The sequence below is a fragment of the Podarcis vaucheri genome (genome assembly GCF_965113315.1).
Source record: "Podarcis vaucheri genome assembly, chromosome: 12".
NCBI classification, from domain to species: Eukaryota; Metazoa; Chordata; class Lepidosauria; order Squamata; family Lacertidae; genus Podarcis; species Podarcis vaucheri.
The window spans coordinates 58,835,890-58,853,721 of NC_138750.1; the positions used below are offsets into that span (position 1 = coordinate 58,835,890).

At 46.9% G+C, this 17,832-nt stretch overlaps 1 protein-coding gene across 2 annotated transcripts in view; it reads right to left on the reverse strand.

Annotated features, from left to right (window-relative positions):
• Positions 1-17,832, reverse strand: part of WNT3A (Wnt family member 3A) — a 247,707-nt gene that overhangs the window by 199,390 nt on the left and 30,485 nt on the right. The window lies entirely within an intron of this gene.

A 17,832-nucleotide genomic window follows, 5' to 3' on the forward strand; every position in this document is an offset into this window, starting at 1 on the left:
CCACTGCTCCCACCACAAGTCTTCAGGACAGCCATCTGAAGGCTGGTGCGGGGAGGTCTCTCCACCCCACCGCCAGGCTTCGGAGCAGCCTTCCGAAGGCTGGCGCGGGGAGAAGGTCTCTCCGCCCCACCACCAGGCTTCGGAGCATCCTTCCGAAGGCTGGCGCGGGGAGAAGGTCTCTCCGCCCCACCACCAGGCTTCGGAGGAGGTCTGAGGACAGTGGGGTTCCTGCTTCCTTGAGGAGGGCCAGCCAAACGCGCCCCCCCAAATGTTGCGCCCGGTGCGGCCGGCACCCCTGGCACCCCCCACGCTACGCCACTGAGAGAAGTGATCAGTTGACTAACAGAGAACCAAAGCCCTTCCCCAAGCCCATTTGCCTCTCACATCCAGCCTGCCTATGCAGATCTGTAATTTCCCGGAGACAACTCCTGAGAGACGGTTCGGTATACATGGCCTAAAATGTGGCCCTCCAGATGTGGTTGGACTCTGATTCAGCGGAAAAGGGCTGGTTTTCCACGGGGAGAAGTGGTGGGACAAGCAGAAGTATGGATGAGCCCTAAGAGGTGGTTTCAGACCCGTACTCAGCGACATATTTGTGGCAGATCTTGGCTGCACAATATGCAGACCGCCATAAACTGTCCTAGGAACTTTCACCATGTTTTGATAATTGTTTTATATTACATTTAAATTTTATGTAAACTGCTTGGAGTTTTTTTATGATTCAGTGGGGTGCAAATTCTGTCAAATAAAAGGAATTTTATTTTATGTACACTTTTTGATTGCACACTTTATAAATATTTCTACATAACTAATAAATGGAGACCCTCTGAGGCACTGAGTGGACATGAGAGAGGGGAGACCCTCTCAGGTATGGCCCCAGTTGAGGGACCAGCTTCCCAACGGAGGTGCAGCTGGTTTCCACATTGTCCCATTCCCCTGAGCATTGATTTAATCTGGCTTCTCTACTAATATTTTAATTGCTAAATGTTTAAATCATTATTTTGTTGATCTGCTTTTGCAATTTGTATTTAAGCTTCTTAGTTGTTGGTGTTTTGCTGCAAGACACCTTATGAACACTTCGGTGCAGAAAGGTGAGATATAAATGGTTGAAATGCAGTCACCCCCGAACTCACTCCAAGCTCATTGTTGGTTTGTGTGTTCAAGTGGTGAGTCAGGGGTCGGAATGAGTTGAAAAAGAATCACCAGCCAACCCCAATGGGTTTTGATTCATTTCTTCTTCCTCTTAGAATTTATGATCATCTAAAGCAGGAGTGGGTAACCTCTGGCCACAAGCCTAATTAGGCCCACAAGGCCTCCCCATTTGGCCTGCCCCAGCCAAGCCACACCCACCTGCCCCAAAGGAGGAGGGTTTGCTGTGCTTGGAAAGGGGCTTCTGAAATTGCTTGCTGGGTTTTCTACAGCTCCTTTCGAAGTGCTGCAAAGTGCCTTCTTTTCCAAAGTACAGTGGTACCTCGGGTTAAGAACTTAATTCGTTCTGGAGGTCTGTTCTCAACCTGAAACTGTTCTTAACCTGAGATACCACTTTAGCTAAAGGGGCCTCCCACTGCTACCGTGCCGCCGCCACACGTTTTCTGTTCCCATCCTGAAGCAAAGTTCTTAACTCGAGGTACTATTTCTGGGTTAGCAGAGTCTGTAACCTGAAGCGTCTGTAACTTGAAGCATCTGTAAACCGAGGTACCACTGTAATGATCATCTTTGATACTTGGAATTCCCTACTCCCTGAAGCCGCTCTGTGACCTGCAAGTGAACCACAAGGGTCTGGAAAGGTTGTGTTTGTGTGCTAGACACACGCAGGGACTCCTTGATTGTGTAGACAAGGGCTGTAAGAATGCTGCTCCACCTGACCAGCTCCCTTGTGGCATGTGGGCACCTGGCTTTCCAGATTGGCTCATCCAGAAGACTTTTGTCTCTGGTTTCACCTCGGCTACTGCAACTGCCAGTATGTGGCCCCTGACAGATTGTCCTAAACAGAATGTGGACCTTGCCAGAAAAACCACACACATTTAAGTAGTGAATTGCTATTGTAATCTCCTGCATGTTTGAACAGCAACTGATCATAGAGATGATTTTAACTTTTTAAAGAGGAGGATGCTTATTACGTTTTCAAAAAATTGTTGTAAACTGTTTTGGGAGAAGACAAATTAAATCAGCCACCATGATGAGAAATGGAATGTGTTGGTCCGGACACACCTTTAGACAGGCAGTTTCCCTATTTTTCACCCACCCTTCTGAAAGGCACTTCACTAGATAATGAGTAATGAGCCGATTGGTGATTTATTTCCCAAAGAAATGCAGTGTGCTGGAGGGGGGGGAAATGACACTTTGGGGGTAAGAGCTGCAAGGGGCTGGCAATTCCATACTGGAGTCATCATCCTGCCTTTACAAAGCACATCTCTTCTAGACGAGCCTGGAGCAATTCACGAAGTGGGGTGGTAAGTCAAGATTAGTTGGCTTTTTCAGGGAAATGTTGGCATGTTTGGAGTCATTCCTCATCGTAGCTGCAGACCAGAACTTGCCACAGATTTGTGTCATAGACCAGGACATCCCCCACCCCACACACCCCAGAGAAGAGCTCCAAGGACTCAGTGACTGTAGTCCTGAATCATTGCAGTGTGGTGCTGTGGTAGGTCTCTCTAACTGTTAGATGATCATCTTAGTACTGGGAAGATCCAGGTTTAAATCTCTACTCAGCTATGAATCTCATTGTGGGATCTTGAACCCATCACTCTCCCCTAGCCTAACCTTCCTGGGTGATTGTGAGAAAAAACCTGTGTGTAGGGGGGTGAGAATATACGCTGCTTCAAGCTCATTGGAGCAAAAGTGGGGCAGAAATGAAATGGATACTTATTTAAGTAAATGGGGTAATCAGTGAAGTAGCTGCCCCACTAGAAATGTCTACTGATGAAAAATTCCAGGGGGCAGTGAGACCTCTATCCTCTGCTTTGAAGGAGGTACCTGACTCTCCAACCTCCCCAGACCCACCTGCGGCCCAGGAAGACCCACCCATCCACCAAGCACATGGGTCATAAACATCCCAGTTATGCTGGGATACCAGACCTGGTGTCAGCACCTGGTCTACTCTGGAAACTGCCAGGGCCCACAGGAATAATACCACCTTGTCAGGGCCCCTGCTGCCACCATCGCCATTGCCTGCCAACACTTGTCAATCCTGACTGTGTGGGTGATGATCCTGGTTGGTTCTGCACCTGCTAGGAACACACACACACACTTTCCTTGGCTGGGTATTGCATCATGGGTGTAGTATATCAGGAACACAGGAAGCTGTCTTATAAAGGAACAGACCATTGGTTCATCTAGTTCAATATTATCTACACCAGCTGGCAGCAGCTTTCCAGGGAATCTCTCCCAGCCTTATCTGGAAATGCTGAGCTTTGAACTTCGAAACTTCTGTATGTTAAGTAGATGATCTACCCTGCTTGGCTTCCAGTAACAGTCTTGCTGCACCAGTTCAGGTATGCCTGTCCAGGGCTAGGGAATTTCTAGAGCCTAGAGAGTACTGGCCCTGGGCCAAAGTAATGGTGGACACTGGCATGTGATATGCCAGAGGAGTGGTCAGGACCAGGAGGGAAGCTATTGGCAACACTATGCCAAGAGTACATTGAGACTTCGTCCACACATGCTGCCATAATAGAGTACTGCCCCTTTAAATCATGGGCAGGTCGCTCAGGGGCAGTGGAGTTTTAAACACCCATACACACCTCTTAGGGGACGTGGGCGACGCTGTTGGTTAAACCACAGTGCCTAGGGCTTGCCGATTAGAAGGTTGGCAGTTCGAATCCCCATGACGGGGTGAGCTCCCATTGCTCGGTTCCTGCTCCTGCCCACCTAGCAGTTTGAAGGCACATCAAAGTGCAAGTAGATGAATAGGTACCACTCCGGTGGGAAGGTAAACGGCATTTCTGTGCGCTGCTCTGGTTTGCCAGAAGCGGCTTAGTCCTGCTGGCCACATGACCCGGAAGCTGTACACCGGCTCCCTCGGCCAATAAAGCGAGATGAGCGCCTCAACTCCAGAGTTGGTCACGACTGGACCTAATGGTCAGGGGTCCCTTTACCTTTACCTTTTACACACCTCTTCCCCACACTTATTCAGTGCTCAGTGAACAGCAGACCAGTGGTTACCCTCTAAGCCCCTGGTTTTTCAGTTACAGTGGTACCTCTGGATGCGAACGGGATCCGTTCCAGAGCCCTGTTCACATCCTGAAGCGAACGCAACCTGCGTCTGCGCGTGTGCTGGTCGCAATTCGCCACTTCTGCGCATGCATGAGTGGCGTCATTTTGAGCGTCTGCGCATGCATGAGCGGTGAAACCCGGAAGTAACACGCTCCATTACTTCCGGGTCGCCGCTGAGCGCAACCCGAAAAGGCTTAACCTCAAGCGACTTCAACCCGAGGTATGACTGTATTCTGGTATCAAGTCTGTTTGTGCATCCAGATTCCCAGTGAGCTCTCCGTGGTTCTGATTAGTCACTTGCTAATCTCCCAGGGACCACATGGCAATGGTGGGTGGGGCCAGATGCAAAAGTGGGTGGGGCATTTGATGTGATTTCCCCCCCTTTGTACTATAGGCTAATTTCTTTACACACCTGCATAGCCTTCTCTAGCCATCTATGCACCTGTCCTTCCATCCAAGCAAGCAATAACTATTATGAAAGTCGAAAAATACCTTCCAGTCAGGCAAAAACATTCAAGGAGGGTGCAAAGCAAGGCAGGTGATGGGTGTGATCTTGGAAGAAGGGGTGTAGCTGAGGAAGAGCCCCAGAGGCCAGACTGGCCTGGGTGGCTGCATTTGACCCCCATGCTTGAAGCCCCCATCTGTGCACTGACCTGAATCTTGGACATGCCTAGCCAGAATACCCCAATAGGACCCAGCCCAAAATGGGACACTTTGGGTTCAACAACACATGGTTCACTAAATGACTCTATGTGCACCTCCAGACTGTCAGTAATTTTCAGGATGGATGAAAACTTGAGGTTTGCACAACTGTAGCAGATCAAAGCATTCTGTCGTCCTACCTTTGCAGCTCCAGATGTTGCTGAATTGCAACTTCCATCCTCCCTGGCTACAGTTTCTGGGCTTGATGGGAGTTGTAGTTCAACAATGTCTAGAGAGGCAAAGATTCCCCAAGCCTGGGGCAGAAAAACAAATCCTTTTCTCCCCACAAAACAACAACAACAACAAACACCAGACTCTTTGCAGTTTGGAAAGTGGGACAGGATCACACTTCAAAACGACCTTGACAGATTAGAGAACTGGGCAAAAACAAACAAGATGAATTTTAACAGGGAGAAATGTAAAGTATTGCACTTGGGCAAAAAAAAATGAGAGGCACAAATACAAGATGGGTGACACCTGGCTTGAGAGCAGTACATGTGAAAAGGATCTAGGAGTCTTGGTTGACCACAAACTTGACATGAGCCAACAGTGTGACGCGGCAGCTAAAAAAGCCAATGCAATTCTGGGCTGCTTCAATAGGAGTATAGCATCTAGATCAAGGGAAGTAATAGTGCCACTGTATTCTGCTCTGGTCAGACCTCACCTGGAGTACTGTGTCCAGTTCTGGGCACCACAGTTCAAGAAGGACACTGACAAACTGGAACGTGTCCAGAGGAGGGCAACCAAAATGGCCAAAGGCCTGGAAACGATGCCTTATGAGGAACGGCTAAGGGAGCTGGGCATGTTTAGCCTGGAGAAGAGGAGGTTAAGGGGTGATATGATAGCCATGTTCAAATATATAAAAGGATGTCACATAGAGGAGGGAGAAAGGTTGTTTCCTGCTGCTCCAGAGAAGCGGACACGGAACAATGGATCCAAACTACAAGAAAGAAGATTCCACCTAAACATTAGGAAGAACTTCCTGACAGTAAGAGCTGTTTGACAGTGGAATTTGCTGCCAAGGAGTGTGGTGGAGTCTCCTACTTTGGAGGTCTTTAAGCAGAGGCTTGACAACCATATGTCAGGAGTGCTCTGATGGTGTTTCCTGCTTGGCAGGGGGTTGGACTCGATGGCCCTTGTGGTCTCTTCCAACTCTATGATTCTATGATTCTATGTATGGGATGAACAAACGACTCGTGGGAAGGCGCGTAATCACCTTGCAAGCAAATCTGGATGAAGGAAGTATGAGTGCTCATGACTGTACTGAATCACAGAACCGTAGAGTTGGAAGGGACCCTGAAATTAAGAGTCTCATTCCCTCATAAGCAAATCATAAGGATGCTCAATGGATATTGGGCATAGTCTAATCACTGCGTAAGGCTTTTTGCAAGCAAATCAAGATGAAAGCAGAGTAACCCCTTCTGGAGGGGTCCTGTGAATCCCATGATTGGCTGACCATGCCATACACATGGGAGGGAGTGTTAACCCTTTCTCCTCCATGCCATTTTCCTGACGAGAATACCCCTCCTCCTCCCTTTAAGCTGCCAATAGCAGCAAATAGCTTCGGGGGCAATTTTCACCAGGAAAATGGTACAGAAGGAGAAGGGTCAGCTGTGTCTTAAGATCTTCAGGGAAGCATCTCCATGCTTTGCTGCTAGATGAAATCTGTTGTGTGGTAATGTGGGACTGAGCCTTATTTGGTGGTGGTCCCTTTCTTGTGGGATGCCCTCTCCTCTCAAGCATAGCAGGCACTGTTATAACTCAGGCACCAAGTTTATGTCATTGCTACATTTATAGCCCACATTTCTTTTAAGAAGCTTAGGGTTACTCGCTGCCCTCCTCACTCTGTCATCACAACAATCCTGTAGGTTGGGCTGAGAGACATTGACTAGGCCAAGGTCAACCATTCAGCTATGTTGGCTGAGTTGGGATTCAAACCCTGCTTTCCCAGGTCCTAGTATAACATTCCAACCGCTATGCTACACTGGATCTCAAGTCAAAAGCTACCTCTTTGTTCCAGCATTTTAAATGTTTCCGTCTGCTCGTGCTGTTTTGCAGTTGCCCCATTTGGATGTACTTTTAATGAGCTTTCTGGTTGTTTTATTATGTTTATGTATAAATTCAGCCGAGCAATTTATTTTATGTTGCATGGTATAGGTTTCTTTTAAAATTAATAATAATAACTCCCCTCTGGCTGTGGTCTAGATCCAGATAATTTCTTCTGTGGCTGTTCTTAGTTTTAAAAGAGGGAGAAGATGAGAATCTCATAAATCACAGGATTCATACAGAGTCTTCTCTGGTTTGCAATGGGTTTCCCAGCCTTCAGAAATGTGCATACCACCTCCCCTCCATACTCTCATAACAAGAAATAAATAAATATACATAGCAAATTGATTTTTCTCTTGCAGGCCGGAGCATGCTGTATAATTGGAGGCATTGCCTTGTCAACGTAGACCGGTCAGACTCGACTCGAGACATACCTTACAGCTGTTTATGGAACCACAAATGTTATCCTCCTTGAATTTTTCCCTCGCCCTGTGCTTGAATTCAGAGGCTGATTTATACTGAGCCAGACCAATGGTCCATCCAGATCAGTACTAGGCAGTGACTCTCCAGGGGTTCAGGCAGGAGATATTCCCAGCCTTACCTGGAGATGCCAGAGATTGAATCCAGGACCTTCTGTATGCAAAGTAGATGCTCTGCCACTGAACTATTCCTTTTTCCAGTAGTATTCCCATATTTGGGGAGAGGGGCTTCAGACAGAATCTGCCCACTGGTCCCAAGAGATATGAAGCTGTGATTTTGCCTGCAGCTGGCACTGCAAAACTCTTGACCAAATAAGGCACAGCCAAATAGATCAATAGGAAAATGACAATACAGTGGTGCCTCGCAAGACGAAATTAATTCGTTCCGCGAGTTTTGTCGTCTTGCGAAGCATGGTGTCAGGAAAGTTTTGGAAAAGCTTCAAAAATCACCAAAGTCTTTAAAAACCTCAAAAAATAGGCTACCACACTGCGTTCTATGAGTTGCTCCTCGAAGTCAAGTTGCAACTATTAACGGTGTTAAGAAAAAGGAAACAAACTTGCAAGACGTTTCCGTCTTGCGAAGCAAGCCCATAGGGAAAATCGTCTTGCGAAGCAGCTCAAAAAACAAAAAACCCTTTCGTCTAGCGAATTTTTTGTCTTGCGAGGCATTCGTCTTGCGAGATACCACTGTAGATCAGAATGTGCTATTATGTGGTTCCTACCTGACCCCCTACAAAAGCTTCCTGGTTAGACTTCCAACAGTTGCTAAGTCTCCAGTGATAGACTACCCTTGTCTCTCTGGTTGCCATCCCTGCCTCCAATGGAGCGAGTTCTGTAGTTTAACTATGTGTTATGTGAAGAAGTACAGTGGTACCTCGGGTTACATACGCTTCAGGTTACATACGCTTCAGGTTACACACTCCACTAGCCCAGAAATAGTGCTTCAGGTTAAGAACAGAAATCGGGCTCCGGCGGCGCAACGGCAACAGGAGGCCCCATTAGCTAAAGTGGTGCTTCAGGTTAAGAACAGGTTCAGCTTAAGAACGGACCTCCAGAACGAATTAAGTACTTAACCCGAGGTACCACTGTACTGTACTTTCTTTTATCTGTTCTGAATCTTCTGGGTTCACCACACACTCCACTGTACTACACAACAACCCATTAGGGATGGACTGGGAAGTAAGATTGCAAAATAAAAAGGTATACGTGTTTTTGTGTATATATGCCATCCCCAGAACATAACCCTTGTGCAAGACACGATCAGACGGTAGTTTGTTTTTATTATCTTGCACATACTTTTGTATACCATCTGGGCTGGGAGTCCTGGAAAATCCGCTCCCTGCCTTGCGGGCCTGTTTCGACCTGACCTGGGAGTACGGGGCCCCGCGATTGACTCCAGCTACAAAAGCTGAGGCTACTGAACAGACTCTTGGGTTGAGGTTTTGTTTGGAGGGTATTGTTGCTGTTTTTGATATTAATGTTTTGTATCTTTATTTTAGATCTCATTATGATTTATGTGGAAATTGTTTATTGGGCTGTGTACTTTTTGATATTTTATTTATTATTTATGACGACTTTTGTTTTGTTTGTAATTTTGTATTTTTTTATTTTATTTTGTAAGCCACCTTGAGCATGATTTTGTCTATGGAAAGGCAGCATACAAATAAAATTATGTATGTGTGTATGTATGTATGTATGTATGTTGTAGGCCACCTTGAATTCCAAATGCCATGGACGCAATAAGAGTGCATTAGTGGTATATTTTTACTGGATCATCCATACAGTGTTCTGCTTTATTCGTTGTTCTTCAATGCTACCGCATTATTGCTGTCCAGAGGGTCACTTTTGCACTATAGCACAACAAAAGCAGTATAATCCTCCCACCCCTGCAGGGAATTTGTGGTATAAAAAGTTACAAGATTTCAGCAGGAAATTGTGCAACATGCACTGATTGAGAGCAAAGGAGTATGCCCACCCCAAAACCTTTACAGGCGGAAACACTATTGAAAGCAAGATCACATATACTGTATTTTTCGCTCTATAAGATGCACCAGACCACAAGACTCACCTAGTTTTTGGAGGAGGAAAACAAGAAAAAAATATATTCTGAATCTCAGAAGCCAGAACAGCAAGAGGGATAGCTGCGCAGTGAAAGCAGCAATCCCTCTTGCTGTTCTGGCTTCTGGGATAGCTGCGCAACCTGCATTCACTCCATAAGACGCACACACATTTCCCCTTACTTTTTAGGAGGGAAAAAGTGAGTCTTATAGAGCAAAAAATACAGTAACTGCCGCAATACTATCATGAGCGCAAATCATCATATACGTGCAATAAAAATGATGTCTAGAAGCACCCCTAGACATCTTCCTGCGTAAATGCACATGCACTGGATTATACATTGTGCAGGCATTATGAAAATCCACAGAAATCTATAGATTTGCAAAACATATCTTACACGGCGGACTGTGCAGAGCACCACAAAACCGTCGGATTTTAACATGGTACTTAGAGTACTTGCGATTTCTGTGGCATCTTAGCTTTCCAACTGTCTTCCCTTAAATGTTAGTTGGAAGAGCATTCATAAAAGGAAATGCACGGTGACACAAAACCAGGATGGATTGCAAGCATTTTAGAGGACAAAATAAAATAGCAATTTGCTTCAAATGTCCCAAAGAATGTGAAGGGCATCAGATTAGTTCTTTATTTTCAGGGGGAATGGGCAGATCAATTTTGGGTCATCATGCCTCCTTCACTAGTGTTTTAATTAAAAACTAGATAGGTGGTGGGAACTGCGCCCAGTTCTTAAGACAATGATCTACAACCAGTGAAATGTGCCACCTTTTCAATTAGCAGAGAGGCAAGAGTACATGCCTGTTCACCAGATTTATTCTTTTTTTTCCTCCCAAACTGCAGAATACATCACTTGGCACCTCGTGGGTGACTCAGCGGCCTGTTGTCTCTCATCACCACGGCGCTTTATCAGGATTGGGTAAGTCTTAGTTCTGATGATGAGTCAGTACTTTGCAATACAGAAGGTTGGTGGTGAAGATTGATGGACTACTGCTGAATCCTAACACTGGACAGGAACCCCAAAGGTGGATTCCCCAAGGGTGATGGTGAGTCAGAGCTGAGATCTGAGGTGAAATGGACCAATATTTATTTTTTTATATGATTGATTGCTTGGCCTTCCCAGTACAAGTTACAACAATGATAGAACCATGCAGTTTTTAAATTCAGTATCCCAGGCAAATAATTAGAGTAGCCAATAATAATAATAATACTAAGGTAAGAACAGCGTGCTGGATCAGGCCAATGGCCAATCCAGTCCAGCATCCTTTTCTCACAACCAGATGCCTGTAGGAAACGCAAAGTATGACCTGAGCACAACAGCCTTCTTCCCTCCTTTCTTCTGAAACATTGCTGCCTCCGACAGCAGCATAGCTGTTGCGGCTAGTAGCCATTGAAAGCCTTCTCCTCCATGAATTTGTCCGGTCCTCTTTTAAAGGCACCCAAGATGGCCATCAGTGCCTCTTGTGGGAGCGAGTTCCATACCATCATCATCAGCAACATCATCATCAACAACATCATTAACAACAACAACAAAACAACGTAATACCCTATGAGAGAGCATAGCTGTCAACTTTCAGATTTGAGAATAAGGGATCAGCAGCCTCACCTGTCCCGGGGACAGTCTACAGGATATCTAACAATCCGGGATAGCCGCGGGAAGCAGCAGGAAACGGTGCTGGAATAAGGGAATTTCCCGCCAAAAAAAGGAAGGTTGACAGCTATGATGAGAGAGAGATATACTTGCTATTAAAATGCTCTGACTAGGTATAAGGATGATTAGCAAATCTTTCTGAGAAAGGCATGGCCTTTGCTAGACAAGGTGCAAGGCAAGGCCATGAACAATTGTGAGGAAAGAGAAAGGGACAGGAAGGGAAAGAAAAGGAATGAGGTGATTAAATAAAATAGAATAAAAGGTGTATTGGGAGGGAAAGCACAGGACAAAAGATGCTTAGGGTCCTCAAGCCTGTCATTGACATTTCTACTTGTGCCATGCCTGGAAAGCACAGGTCCAAGCAGTTCTCCCCTTGCCCTTCTCCTTTCCAAGGGAAAACCTGCTCTTTAGTGGTAGATCAGAACAAATGGCAATCTGGGGAAATCCCAAATTGACATTTGCTCTGATTGAGCACTAAAGAACAGTTTCCCCCCAGGGGAGAGCAGCAGGGCAAGGGTTGTGTGGATAAACTCTTAATGGTGGATTTATATTGGACCATCGACACATCATTCCGCTTTATTAGTTATTCTTCATCGCTTCCCCATTAGTGCCATATGGAGGGGCACTCTTTCATCATAGCGCAACAAAAGTAGGGCAAACACACCTGACCCGGAACATTTGTGGTATGAAAAGTTTCCGAATTTCAGCATGGAATTTGGGAGCATACGCTGGCTGGAAACAAAGCAGTATGTCCGCACCAAAACTTTTGCAGGCACAGACAGTAGTAAAAGTGGGTTTGCATATAGGTGCTCCAATACAACCTAAGCACAAATCATTGTGAATGCAACATATAAAGAAGACCCAGAGGGGCCCTTACACAGGTTGTGGTTTTCCAAGCCAAATACTGTCCATTAACAAAGGAAGAGCCCTGACGGATCAGGCCAATGACTCATCTAGTCCGGCATCCTATTCTCATAGTGGCTGACCAGATGCCTGTGGAAAACCCTCAAGCAAGACTCAAGCACGAGAGCATTCTCCTCTTCTGTGGTTTCCAACAAATAGTGCCACTGTATTCTGCTCTGGTCAGACCTCACCTGGAGTACTGTGTCCAGTTCTGGGCACCACAGTTCAAGAAGGACACTGACAAACTGGAACGTGTCCAGAGAAGGGCAACCAAAATGGTCAAAGGCCTGGAAACGATGCCTTATGAGGAACGGCTAAGGGAGCTGGGCATGTTTAGCCTGGAGAAGAGGAGGTTAAGGGGTGATATGATAGCCATGTTCAAATATAGAAAAGGATGTCACATAGAGGAGGGAGAAAGGTTGTTTTCTGCTGCTCCAGAGAAGCGGACACGGAGCAATGGATCCAAACTACAAGAAAGAAGATTCCACCTAAACATTAGGAAGAACTTCCTGACAGTAAGAGCTGTTCGACAGTGGAATTTGCTGCCAAGGAGTGTGGTGGAGTCTCCTACTTTGGAGGTCTTTAAGCAGAGGCTTGACAACCATATGTCAGGAGTGCTCTGATGGTGTTTCCTGCTTGGCAGGGGGTTGGACTCGATGGCCCTTGTGGTCTCTCCCAACTCTATGATTCTATGATAACAACTGGCACATTAGCTAAGCACAAGCATCCATCAGGAGATTGATAAACATCCTGTTTTTCTATTCCCCCTGCCCATCCCAAAATCCCTCACCAGGTTACAATATGTATAGCAATGGGAAAACTTTCCCTATTGCTTTCATCCGGCTGGTCCATTTCTTACTTAGTCAAATCCCCCAATTGAGAGGGCTGGCTGCAGGACGTGTGAAAATTAGCACACAGCTATCAGCTTGGGAGACTCACAAATTGAGCAGAAGACTGGATAGATGTTGGATGTGACACTTCTTTGTCAATGGGTGCTTTTCACAACGCCTGCAAGGACGCCACCCAGTCCTGCCTCCCCTGCCGAGGGCCTTCTGTGTCTGTGCAACACCCTGTTCACACACTTCATTTTGTTTACATTTTTACCCCACCTAAGCTCCCAAAGAGCTTACAAAATAGAAAACAGTTTTTTAAATATATAGAACAATAAACAAAGATTAACAGGATTAAAACACCCAGAGAAAGCATCGGCATCTCTCTAAAATTTTGCATGGGTATTTTGAGGGACAAAATGACTGAGGTTCAAGCTAGGGATATTCCATTGGATGTGGGTAGATGGGGAGAAAACATCAAACAGTCTAGGTTAAGAGGAGCACATAACATAAGAAGGGCCCGGCTGCTGGATCTGGTGAATGGACCATATTGTCCAGCACTTTGGACTACCAGATGCCTAGGACGTTTGAAAGCAGAACCCGACCTGCACATCCCCATCCAAGCAAGCAAGAAGCATCATTGGAGTCCAGGAATACATTCCAGCCAGACAAAAAACATTTGAGGAGTGTGCAAAGTCAGGCCAGTAATGGGTGCAGCCTGGGGAGAAGAGGTATAACAAGAACACAAGAAGAGCCTTTTGGATCCATCTAGTCCACCACCCTGTTCTCAAAGTTGCTAACCAGATGCCTGTTGGAAGCCTGCAAGCAAAACATGAGTCCTATTTTTTATTAGGAATTTAAACGCAACATATTAACTTACAACATATCATCCTTAGTCCCCCCCCATTTTCCCCCCATACAACAACCCACCCTCCCCTCCCCCCTAGACTTCCCTCAGTTCCAATCTCTGGTTTCTCTATAGATGCTATTCTCTGCATGTTACAAAATTGTATAAACCCTTAATTTATCTGACTAGTTATTATCAATAAAGAGTTTGTGAGTGTTTATTCAAAACCTGCCAAGGAGTCCAGTTCACTTTGTTGCTTCTTTAAGTACTTTGTAAAAGGTTCTCATTCATCTTTAAAGTCACAGTTATCCTTGTCCCATAATTTATGAGTCAGTTTTGTCAGTTCTGCATAGTCCATCAGTTTTTCTTGCCATAGTTCTTTAGTCGGGGTTTCCTCGTTCTTCCATCCTTGTGCTATTAAAACTCTCACCACCGTTGTCGCATACATGAATATATTTTTCAACTTCCTAGGCAGGCCTTTTCCTACAATCCCTAACTGAAATGCTTCAGATTTCTTAACAAATGTTAGATGGATGGTATTCAACATCATACTGCAGCCAGCAGTGAAGGCAAAACATAGCTATTGTGGCCATTAGCCATTAATAGCCTTCTCCATGATTTTGTCTAATTCTCTTTCAAGGCCATCTAACTTGGTGGCCACTGCTACCATTTGTGGCAGCCAATTCCATAGTTCTAAGTATGTGCTGCAAAAAGAAGTACTTTCTGTCTTCTGTCCTGAATCTTGCAACGCTCAGCTTCACACAGCGTGCAGACTCCACAGCACCCAACTGTCTTTCAGCAGTGCAACTCCCATTAATGATTTCTTTCACACAGCACTGCAGAAGCTCTGGCTGGCCTCCAGCTAGTGATCTGCTAGCACACACAGCCACTTGCTCACGGTTAGCTAGGGATACCAGCTTTGACTTGCCAAAGGAGGGGAAGAAGCAGCGAGCCGGCATTGAGCGAATCCGCAGAGGCCTGTGCCAAGATCCCATGTGTGTTTGCTTTAGAAACCAGAGACAAACCCTCTCCTCCTCCTCCTTGTGATAAAAGTGGCAGGGTTATTGGGTTTGACAGATGGCTCCTTGTGTGTTACCTGTCAGTCTGATGGTACAATTGCCTTGGAGGATTATGCAATAAGGGCCATGATTAGACGACTTGAGTGAGAAGAATGGACAGAAAAGGAGCAGCTTCTAGGGCTTAGGGTGTCAGTGTCCTGCTTTCATCTCACAAGTGCTGGAGATCCGAGTAGAACAGCCTTGGCCAATCTGGGGCCATACAACTCCCATCAGCCCCAGGTTGGCCAGGGCTGCAATGGAGGTTGCTTAGAAAGGGACCTTAAGCAGTAAAGGTTCCTTTGGGGATCAGTGTGTGTCCATCCCCTGCTGGTTACGTTTGTTGCAAAACTGGCTCCATTTCATCCCATTTGTGGGCAGAATTTTTAAAAGGACAAAATCATTTTAAAACCTGCCCTTTTAAAGAAAGAATGAAAAGTACCGTATTTTTCACCCTATAGGACGCACTTTTTCCCCTCCCAAAATGAAGGGGAAATGTGTGTGCGTCCTATGGGGTGAATGCAGGTTTTCGCTGAAGCCTGGAGAACGAGGGGGGTCGGTGCACAGCGACCCCTCTCGCTCTCCAGGCTTCAGGAAGCTCTGCGCAACCCTCGGGAGACCGGCGCAACTTCACGCTGGTCTCCCGAGGGCTGCACAGAGCTGCCTGCAGTCCCGGGCTTCCCTAGGCTCCCTAGGCTTGCGGATAGCAGGCTGTTCTCGGGGCTCGGGTCGGGGGAAGCTCGGGCTTCCCCCACGCCAGCCCTGCGTCTGGGGAAAAAATAATAATTTCCCCCCCTTTATTTCCCCCCAAAAAAACTAGGTGCGTCCTATGGGGCGGTGCGTCCTATGGGGTGAAAAATACGGTACTTCAGAGGTGGTATGTGGACTGGCTATTTCTACCTTCAATGTTTTACAGCTGCTTAGAGCAGCTCTCTGGTCATGTTGTTAATTTCCCCCCAAAATATTCCAAGTAAGCAACTCTGATAAGAACAGATGCTACACTTGATCTTAGCCAAAAGGCCAGGAAGTGATGCAAGTAAGCAACTCTGATGCTGTTTTGCTGCTGCTGACTTGGGGTGCTTAATATATTATTCTAGAATCAATGGAGACTGAGTACTTGGTATGTGGACTGGCTATTTCTACCTTCAATGTTTTACAGCTGCTTAGAGCAGCTCTCTGGTCATGTTGTTAATTTCCCCCCAAAATATTCCAAGTAAGCAACTCTGATAAGAACAGATGCTACACTTGATCTTAGCCAAAAGGCCAGGAAGTGATGCAAGTAAGCAACTCTGATGCTGTTTTGCTGCTGCTGACTTGGGGTGCTTAATATATTATTCTAGAATCAATGGAGACTGAGTACTTGGGGTTTACCCCCCCCCCATAGTCCACACACAATATACCGTATTTTTTGCTCTATAGGACGCACTTTTTCTCCTTCAAAAATGAAGGGGAAATGTGTGTGCGTCCTATGGAGCGAAGACGGTGTAGCCCCGCGACCCTCTCCCGGCTGGAGAGGTGAAGCGCGGCTATGGCAGGAGCCTCTACAGCCCCACGTCACCTCTCCAGCCGGGAGAGCGCACGCGGGGCTAAAGAAGCACCTGCGACCCTCTCCTGGCTGGGGAGGTGATGCGCTGCTATAGAGGCTCCTGCCATAGCTGCGTGTCACCTCTCCAGCTGGGAGAGGGTCGCGGGAGGCTGCTTTAGCCCCGCGCACGCTCTCCCGGCTGGGGAGGTGACGCGCTGCTATAGAGGCTCCTGCCATAGCTGCGTGTCACCTCTCCAGCTGGGAGAGGGTCGCGGGAGGCTGCTTTAGCCCCGCGCGCGCTCTCCCGGCTGGGGAGGTGACGCGCTGCTATAGAGGCTCCTGCCATAGCTGCGTGTCACCTCTCCAGCTGGGAGAGGGTCGCGGGAGGCTGCTTTAGCCCCGTGCACGCTCTCCCGGCTGGGGAGGTGACACGCAGCTATGGCAGGAGCCTCTATAGCCGCGCGTCACCTCCCCAGCCAGGAGAGGGTCGCAGGTGCTTCTTTAGCCCCGCGCACGTTCTCCCGGCTGGAGAGGTGACGCGCGGCTATGGCAGGAGCCTCTCCGCTGCGCCTTTCCGCTGCTCCCTGACCTGCTCTTTGGGGCTGGTGGTGGGCTTCCCCCCGCCAGCCCAAAGAGCAGGTCGAAAGGAACCTGAAGCCTGGAGAGCAAGGGGGGTCAGTGCACACCGACCCCCCCTCTCACTCTCCAGGCTTCCAAGGTAGCCGCCTGAACGCACCTTAAACGACACCTTGTTTTAGAGCGGGAAAACAAGAGGGGGGAAATTCTCCCCCTCTCTGTGCAGCGCCTCCTGCCGCTTCACTGAAGGGGCGCTGGGCAGAGAGGGGGAGATTTTTCCCCCCTTGTTCTCCCCCCTCTAAAACAAAGTGCGTCCTATTGTCCGGTGCGTCCAATGGTGCGAAAAATACGGTAGATCCATCGCCCTTTTTTTGCTCTTGAAAAACGCTTCTTGAAAACCTGGCTTCCTTTTGAAAATAAAAGCTCGTTGCAGATTGTTTCTTCATTACCTTTCAGTGCATCCATTTCAAAAGAGGTGGAAACAGATATAGGTGGTCCTAGCAATGGAGGGTCCTAGCAATATAGGTGGTCCTAATCCCTGCCCTGTGACTTTGATCACAATCCCCATTTCCTTCTTCATTCACCTGGGGCATGTTCAGGAGGAAAGAAGTGGGGATAGCCTAATCAAGAGGAAGGTTTTCGAACATGTATCAAGCGCCACACCCACCCTTGTAGGAAGCAGCAACTAGAATCAACCTAGATTGAAAGCATGCTGAGGATGAGCACGAACAATTCCTGATTAAGAAAAAGTATATTTTTTGTGCTATAATGGGTTGGTATGTACACAGCCTTGGAGAGAGGGGGGGAAATAGAGATGAATTTTGCACATGTTGGCTGTTCTATTTTGTTGTAAGGTTTGCATTTTATATCACATAATGCTTTGGGGTGACTTTGGCCAAAACCCCTCTTTTAACCATAAATAAATGGAAATGCAAT